Raw genomic sequence first — 9,085 nt, forward strand, 5'->3', positions numbered from 1 at the left:
AGAGCTCATCATGGAGTGATGGGACTTCAGGAGCAGCCACTCCTACCCTACCATACCCCGTGGTCAAGTGTTGACTGACTCCGTCTTGGGTCTGTGATCGCAGCTGCCCTCTCATGTCCAGATGGCACTGTTTTGCTCTGGTCTTCCTTACCCTTTGGCTGTTAACAGTTTTCTCACACTCTTTTACAAGATGGTCCCTGATCCACAGCGGGAAGGGGGTGTGTATGTCTCATCTGTGGCTGGACACACAACCTCATGTTCCCATGACCTATAGAGTCCTGATTCTTATATTTCAGATGAGCTCCTCCCCCATACAACTATTTTCACCTTCACCAAGGTCGTTGGTTTTCCTTGTCCTTTCTCTGTCCAGAACGCAGGAGCACAGGAACAAACATGCTTAGAGAAACACTACCTGCGGCCAATACTCTGTGCCTCTCTGGTATAGAGTTTTACTCTCAATTGTTCCCCACCCTCATCATATGGTGGCAGGATTGTCATAAGCATAGTGACCTGTATTAGAGTCCCACAGGGGAATGAGAGAACAGAAATGGCATAGCCTCTCTTTCTCTAATAATAAACACAAAATTTAAGTTAAGGGCCAGAGAGATGGTTCAAGCAGTTAAGAGCACTGACTGCTTTTCTAGATCTCCAGTTCAATTCCCAGCAACCCCATAGTGGCTCAAGACCATCTATAATGTGATCTGATGACCTCTTCTGGCATGCAAGTACATGCAGATCGAGTACATAAAACAAATCTTTGGAAAAAATGGTAACATAAGAAGAAGCAGAGAGATAATGCAGTATGTGGCCACAGAAGCAAGTTGCTGATGAGAAAACTTTTGAGTCATAACCTCTGAATCTAATTTAGGATACAGGAGTCCATCCCATTTTTCCAGACTACCGGAGATTAGATTTTCCTGATAGAATTAGATTTCTTACTTAATTCTTATTGTTATGGGTTGCATGGAATTTTAATTGGGCATCAGAACAGATTTAAGATTGTGTGTGTGTGTGTGTGTGTGTGTGTGTGTGAGAGAGAGAGAGAGAGAGAGAGAGAGAGAGAGAGAAGAATGCTTAGTAACCACCGTATTTAAGAAAACCGTTTAGCCGAGTTACCTGGAATTTTGAGGAAATCAAGTCAGATGGAAGAGTAGGTTTGATTGGGGTTTAACAGACTCAGATGAAATGAGTGAGTTTTGTATGATAAACTGGCAGGGAATTTAGAATATAGACTCAATATTTTGATAGTTTGTGAGACCCAAAATAACATTAAAAATAAATGGAGGCAAAGAACCCATAGTTGGGGAAGCACACAGACCTAAGAGGTGAAGTTACTACTATTATTCTGATAAACGGGCAGGGTATCAAACTGAGCTCTAAATTCCTATTTTCATACCCATAAGTCAGTACAGCCCCCAGACGTGACCCAGAGAGTTTCTTTGTGCAGTGGTCAGTGACGATCCTCAGCTAATTAAAGTGCAGAGAGCAGAGTTATCAGCCACGGATCTGCATCGTCACCCCCTGCCTCAGGCTTCGAGGAGCATCTCATAAGAGGGATAGAAAGAGTGTAAGAGCCGGATGTTGGAGGAAACCCAGAGGGAAATGATGTCTTTTAGATGTGAGGGGACCACTGCGTGTGTGAATTGGACGCGTCTGTGGTTGCATTCACAAGATCGCACCAGTCAGCACAGTAGTGTGGAGTGGGAGGGCTCATGAAGCCCCATCCCTGATGGAGAAGCTGTCAGCTGTCGATAGGAGTATCAGTTTTCTTTTTAAGGGTTTGTTCTTTGATAAGTTGACAGACCTATGTCTCAGACTATAAGAATAGCATTTAAGAAACAAACAAGCAGGGGTTGGGAATTTAGCTCAGTGGTAGAGCGCTTGCCTAGCAAGTGCAAGGCCCTGGGTTCGGTCCCCAGCTCCAAAAACAAACAAACAAACAAACAAACAAACAAAAAAAGGTGTGAAGTTGGGAGTATGCAGGGAGGCACAGGTTGGATGTGGGACAAATTAGGGAGAGGAGCGTGTGTGTGTGTGTGTGTGTGTGTGTGTGTGTGTGTGTGTAGGGGGTGGATATGAAAGTATGAGGTTCTCAAAGAAGTAATAATTATATTATCATCAGTTTTTAAAAATCCAACCTATCTGAAGGCCAATGTAACGCTCAAAAATAATGCCTGCCGCTGTCAGAAAACATCCCCAACACAAAACATGGTGCAATGTTGAAAACTGTGTGCAATCTATGTTGAAGGAATGGCTGTTCTTTCTATGTGCAAGTATGCCTTGTGACATAGAAAATGTATGAAGACAGCAGGCAAACACATGGTAGTCTCTCTGGGGAGGCGGCTGGGGATGGCGCTGGTAGACACCCAGGAGTCAGGCTCACCGGGAAGACCTCCGTCTCCTTCGGTTCCTCTGTCTTGTGATGAGGGTCATCACGTCAGCCGGAAAAAATTTTAAATCACGTTGTCCCTTTGTAAAAGCAACCAATGAAGTGAATGCATGTATATTGGAGGTAGTAGTTGGGAGAGCTTATTAGGGAAAACTCTTGTAGCAGAATTCCGTAGCATAAAAACGGAAAACGGCTGCATTCTGCAATTATATTCCTTGCTGCCAGGAGGCCTCATCTACTCTTTGGTGGCTGTGTAGCGTGTTAACAGCTTGCTCGTGAAGGGTGATGATGGGCAGACATGAAACTAAATTAAAAAGAGGCTGTCATTCCTGTCCCCCTCTGCAAGTGAGAGTGGTGGGCATGCTGCTGTCAGTCAGGAAGCTCTATGGATTATTTATGGGATGGCAGCACGGGAGGCACCAGGGACTCACTGCATCCAAGGCTGATTCCCCGCCAGCCATCACTGGCTGGCTGGCTGGCAGTGCCATTTTCTACACTTGGGAATGGCTGATCTCTGTTTTCCCTTTTACCTTGATCTAGAGGATAGCACCAGTGGGTAGTACTACTAAAGATTATTTTAAAGCAAACAAAGATAGTTGCAATTAACTTCTCTTTTTGTAATTCCAAGCACAGGCATAACAAGACGGAATTAGAAAACGGCATAGAGCTCCGTTTTCCTTGTGTTTTACTGAAAATGCTAGAAACTTTCCCCTGTGTTCTAGTAGTTTATAGAGCTATACTTATGGTCAATTTGTAACTACTGCCAGGCTGAAAAAGCCCCAAATTCATCCACTCTAATTCACAGAAGGGACAACTTCAGAGTAGCAGACTGTCCTGGGAATGCGGGCTGTGTGAGAAAACAAATTGGGAATGAAAGAGAGCTCCCTGCTTGTCTAGCTGCCTCTGAGCCTTCAACATCTCTCTAACAAAACGGAATTCAGCAAAGTGAAAAGACTGCTATGCCGGACAGGCAAATGCACTGCTTATTCCCGAGTTCAGGACACCGAGCTTTCCTTCCCGGGCTGTATTATTTTCATCACAAAGCATCAAGTTTAAAGAGCTTTCTCGAAAGATGCAGATGAGGTAAACCCCAGCCAAACGTTCCATGAAAGCTTTGCAAATGGAGAAAGTGGACAGCCTAACCAACCGCCTTATGTTTTTAAAGTATCAGTTAAAGATGTGTGGCTCATGGAATCTGACACGCACACAGCAAAACCGGACACTTTTGGAGAGTTCCAGCTGATGACATCTGGCGGAAGAGGATGAGGGTTTATCAAATATTGAGGAATTTTGCATTCCAAGCACAAGCATTGGGGGAGACAGGAGAGGCCACATTAGAAGCATGCAAGCATTAAATTCTACAGGCCTGTCAAACAGTGGGAAGGCAGAGTGGCGGGTCTCATCAAAGCCAGAAGACAGAAGCAAGAAACTAAAGCTAAATAATCAATTACTCGAGAAATGATCCATTGCAGAATTGCCATCATCTTTTCCACTTCCCTTCAGATTCCCAAATCCACATGCTCTCAGCTAACATCTGGAGTCTGCATCCTCTGGGTCTCTTACCTGAGCCGTGGGTCTGCTTTCACACATCCTCCAATTGCTCTGGCCCTGTCACTTTCTCTTCCCTCCTGAGTGACTGATAGAGGTAATTAGAGGTAATTCCTGCCAGGAGTAATTAGGGTCACTGAGTCACTGCTGAGGTCAAAAGCTGCCCAGTTGGAGTCCAGGCTTTGGGGCTTAACCTGCCCTGTATCTCTGATTGTGGCACTTAAACCTGAAACGCAATTGTAACAATGACAGTGTCTTGAGATGTCCACAACAAAGGCTCAGGGAACACCTAGCAAGAGGGGAAGAAAGATTTTAGGAGCCAGAGGAACCGGACTTCTGTCTCAGAAGTGTTGTGTCAGAATTGTAACAATGTGTCAGGATTAAATTTGGTGAAGTTTTAAATGGAGTTCCAGAAAGTGGTCAGAATTGAACTATTCATTCCCAGAGGCTGAAGGTAACATTTGAAGTTGCTAATCACTGTAACTTCTAGATTCTTTCTGTCTTAGGGAAGACAATTCCAGAGGCTTTTCTAGTTGAAGAGATCAAAACCCATGCGCCACTTTAAAGAAAGGTGACTGTATTGGGAAGAACTTGCTTCTGGATACATTTTAGTTTGGTTTTGCTTGTCAAAGGCGAGACATCTGTAATCTCAGCATTTGGGAAATGGAGATAGGGCAATCATAAGTTAGAAGCCAGCTAGGGCAAGAGAATGAGGCTCTGTCAAGCCATCCCTTCCCACAGTTTAAAAGAGCCTGAAGATTTCCCTTGGTTGGGGATCTATGAATCTGTGAATGTGTCGTGGTGAAATCGCAATGAATGAAGTTAGGAGCAAAGGTCTTATGAAGTAGCTTTGGTACTTTCGAAGTTCAACGTTATGGAGCCTAACTGTTAGATGGAGGTGACCTCAGAGAGACTCCCAGATGCAAAGGGATCTGGAAATCCTCAAGCTATTGGGGGGAAAGGAAATAAGAAACCATCAACATCCAGAAAACCGAGCCCAACTGTCTGGATGCAAAACCAAAGCCCTGTTTGTGAGATGGGAAAGCTATTCCAGGTCATTGTGTCCCGGTCACTGATAGTATAAATCCTGGGAGAGCTGAAATCTGAAATGCTGAGGTCATGGTTCTCTCTGGACAGGGGCAAGCAGCAGGAAGTGATCGAAGGGTAGTAGGAAGCAGGGTGTATCTACTTCCTACTAATCAAAACATCCGCTGCCCCTGGAGGGAGGATGGAGGCTTCTAAGACCACCCAGGAAGCTCTGAGATTCATGAGCTTCTGAGAGCCCTTTCCCCCAGGGCTCTGTAAGCGCAGTTGCTGAGAGAGACTCTGCAGTGGAACTGCTCACAAGTTGTGCAGGAATGTAGCTTTCATGAGGCGTTAACCACGCTGAAGACTCAGGGCATGGGTGCTTTTCAGGGACTTAGACTCCTGTAAGCAACCATGATAAACTCATAAGCCCAACAAGTTAGCCGTGGGCAGAACCATTCCCTTGTTATCTTGCTGGCCCATCTGAAGGGAAGCAATGTTCCTACCTCCCCAGCAAAAGTCATACAATAGATGGACATGCCAATCCAATCAATGACGTCTTGGATTCCCTGGGAAAATTTTCATTGTAAACTAAAATCCTTCTTTTGTCCTCTGGATTTTTATGGAGCAGAAGGAATTTGGGGATTTTCCCAAACTGGGTTCCTTTAGGAAAGGTTACTAAACAGGAAGCCCAGGGCAAGAGAGCAAACTATCTGAGCTCTAAGCATCTATAGCAGGAATCTCCTATGGGTTGCTGACCCCAGCTGCCCCATAAATGTGTCTCTGGATCACCAACAGTTAAGCAACACACTTGAGAGTTGAGTTTTCTGCTTGAAAACTCTAGAGAATTGAGAGTTCTTGAGGCCTCCCACAAGGAGCTGACCATATCCTTTGGAGGCCAGCATGTCCCTTGGCACCAAAGCTTGCCTCATTATGTGAGGGAAGTCTTCCATTGTTCTCTGTCCTCACAGTCCCTGCTATAAAACCCTCTAGTGACCTTGCTCCATTGAGAGGCGTCTGAGATGCAGGTGCTCCCTGGAACGCGTTATAGTGTCCATTACTGATGGAAATGTCTACATTATAGTGACGGGATCTTCCATTTATAGGTATTTACTAGGCTCTCATTCTAGCCTCAGGTCTACCTTACATGAGCCGTACAGACTTCAGTTTGCTTTAAGTCAGTAGTTCTCAACCTTCCCAATGCTGAGACCCTACAATACAGATCCTCGTGTTGTGGTGACCCCCTCAACCATAAAATTTCTTTTGTTGCTACTTCATAGTTGCAATTTTTCTACTTTTATGAATCATAATGTAAACATTTCACATTAGGAAATCTGACATGAGATCCATATGAAGGGCTGGTCTACCCCAAAGGGGTCGTGACGCACAGGTTGGAAACCACTGCTGTAAGGAGTTTATTTTTGAAAACCTCATGACAGCATACTTTATACAGTGCAGAGACAACTTTCTCTAGAGCCTTAAGTAAGGACAGAACAGTATCGCTATTCCTGCCATGAGAGAAACCCCATAAAGTTACGTCTACACTCGGATGTAAAACAGTGGCTTTAGAATCTGAAGAATGGCGACTTCACTAAAAGTCGCATGGCACACGGGCTAGGAGGATCTTATCATCAAGGGATGTGCTGTGAAACGTAACTGGGAAAAGGGCTTGAACCAAGCCACACAATCCCAGGGGCAGCTCTACACGATTCTCGTCTTAAAGCTAAGGAGTGGGAACACAGGATTTGCCTCTATGCTCAGCAATTCAGGGTCCACAACTGAGGGAGAGCACTCTGATGTTGTTACCTGGATATCTACTGCTTCCCACGGAATGCACAAGGCATCACTGAGGGTGACTGATGGCCTCAGAGGACACCAATTAGACTGTCGCCCTCCCACAACCAGCGCAAATAAAAGCAGTCTCCAACATGGTGATAGGGTCTTGGCGATTTCTTAATTTCTGTCGCTTTCATCTTTTGAGGGAGACAAGACTGAGGTTTAAGGACTTTCTTGCCTAATTTGGCATGGGTGGTGACTACTGTGAATTTGGCTAGGGGCCAGAAGGGCCCATTTAGACCTTTGACAACATGCAGACTCAGGTTGGTGGTCAAAGCACCTGTAAAGCCATGGTTGCTGAAATCTGTGAATACAGCAACAACGAAAGAAACGAAGCCAAAAAGTGAGGGGCAACCTGAATAGAGCATAGGAAACAAATTGGTTTCCCTATCACCTCAGAGACAGATGCCAAATACCTTCAGACCTATCTGTGAGCTATAGGCAGGCCAACCAGCTTTGATAGCTGTGATTGGTCACATTTTTCACCTTATTTGCATACCCACAGCCAATCAGGACCTAGTTGACGCAGGGCATTTGGAGCATATAACTCCACCCAAGGGGTAGACAAAGAATGTTCCAAAAGCCTGGTGCCTGGCTCTCGGCTCTGGCCTTGGATTCATCAGAGAAAGAAGCCTAAGGGTCTGGCTCCTAGCTAGCCTGCTGACCAGTGAAGAGAGGCTGCCTTCAAGCCTGACCAGGAATGGACTCCCAAGAGGCTCTCTGTACCTAGCACTTCTGTCCTGGGCAGAGGGTTTGATCAAGGGTTGCCAGCCTCTAGGATCCAAGGAGCAGCTTCGAGAAGTTCTTTTCTACCACACCTTCAATTATATCCCCTGGATGCTCTATTGTGTGCATGTAATTACTTATGCAAGCTTCAATTCTTAAATAAAACTGAAGTGATTGAAACGAGTCCTAGTCCATTAAAAACCGTGATGTTCTCCAGGCTGTGGCTGTTCTCTAGGGCTCCCCTTTCCTTCCACGAGTTTCTTACTGATGTGGACCCTGCAAGCAATTATCCCGATTCTCACTCCCTTGGGCTTGGAATTGTTTTGATTCCTGGACACTTCAAGGGACCTTGACCCTGGTGCTACCGTCAACACACAACCCTACGATCTGGTTCTGCCTTCCTGCTTCCTGGTGGTTGAATCCCTCCGATTGTCAAAGTGGTGAACAACCCTCTTGAGAATTCACCATCTTGTGTGCGTGGTTCTTAGTCCCAAGACTGAGATTCTAGCCCGACTGTCAGAGTGACCTGCTCAAAGCTGCACAATGGAGAATGTCTGAAAAGCCACCTGATGTGTATTTCTGACCATTATGAAGATACCAGGTTTTCTAATGTGAGTCCTTATGATTAAGGGATTGAAAGAAAACAAAAATCAGGTTTTGTACGCTCACATTTATTTAAGAAAATTATCAGTAATTTTCACACCAGCTTTCCAGTAGTTCAAGCTTTATCACAGCAGAGACTGACTCCGCAGACATACACGATTTAAAAATAGCCTTGAATGGAATAATTACCACTTTATCTGATCAACAAAACATTATCTTTGTGCCAGGAAAGACTCCTTCCTCCCTGGCAAAGGCCTACTTAGCAAATACACAGTTGATGTATCAGCCGGAAATTCTCTATTTCCAACGTTTAAACTTATTGACTACAGTTGGGAAGTCTGAAGTAGGTTCACAGATATCAATGAGTGGTTGTTTCCGGGCAGCATAGTATTTTGTTTAAGGGGTTTTTGTCTTGCCTTTAGCCTTTGAGGGACAAAGTGGGATTAAACACTAGAAAAAAATAATCTTAAATTGAAACAGCCTACTCTCCCTATAAAAAGAAACAGATGATAGCTACAACCAGAACATGAGGAATCATTATTAAAGGGTGGTAACATTAGGAAGGTTCAGAACTACTGGGCTAGAGTGCTGGGACGTCACTGTCCTTGGCTCTCACCTTCCTGGGCTATGGAGAGTCTAGAATAGCAACTGGCATCATGTGTAACCTCTTTGCAAGGATGCAGGCATCTCCCTGTTTCCTTGTTAACTGCTTCCTGGGCTATCCCGCATGACTTCAGTGAACACGTGGTAGTCCCAGTCTCCTGCATGGACCCTGGCCAGTTCTTGTAAGATTCGTCCACATCTTCAAGATGCAGCCCCACTGTTTTCATGGCACAAACAACTCTTCTTCCGTAGTCACCATCCTGGCGAGCCTATGGATCATTCTCCAAATTTTCTGCTACATTGGCAAGTGATGCATGATCTGGGTCTTCATATTCGGGGACAGGATTGGGGCAG

The sequence above is a fragment of the Rattus norvegicus genome, chromosome 4, assembly GCF_036323735.1.
Source record: "Rattus norvegicus strain BN/NHsdMcwi chromosome 4, GRCr8, whole genome shotgun sequence".
NCBI lineage: Eukaryota > Metazoa > Chordata > Mammalia > Rodentia > Muridae > Rattus > Rattus norvegicus.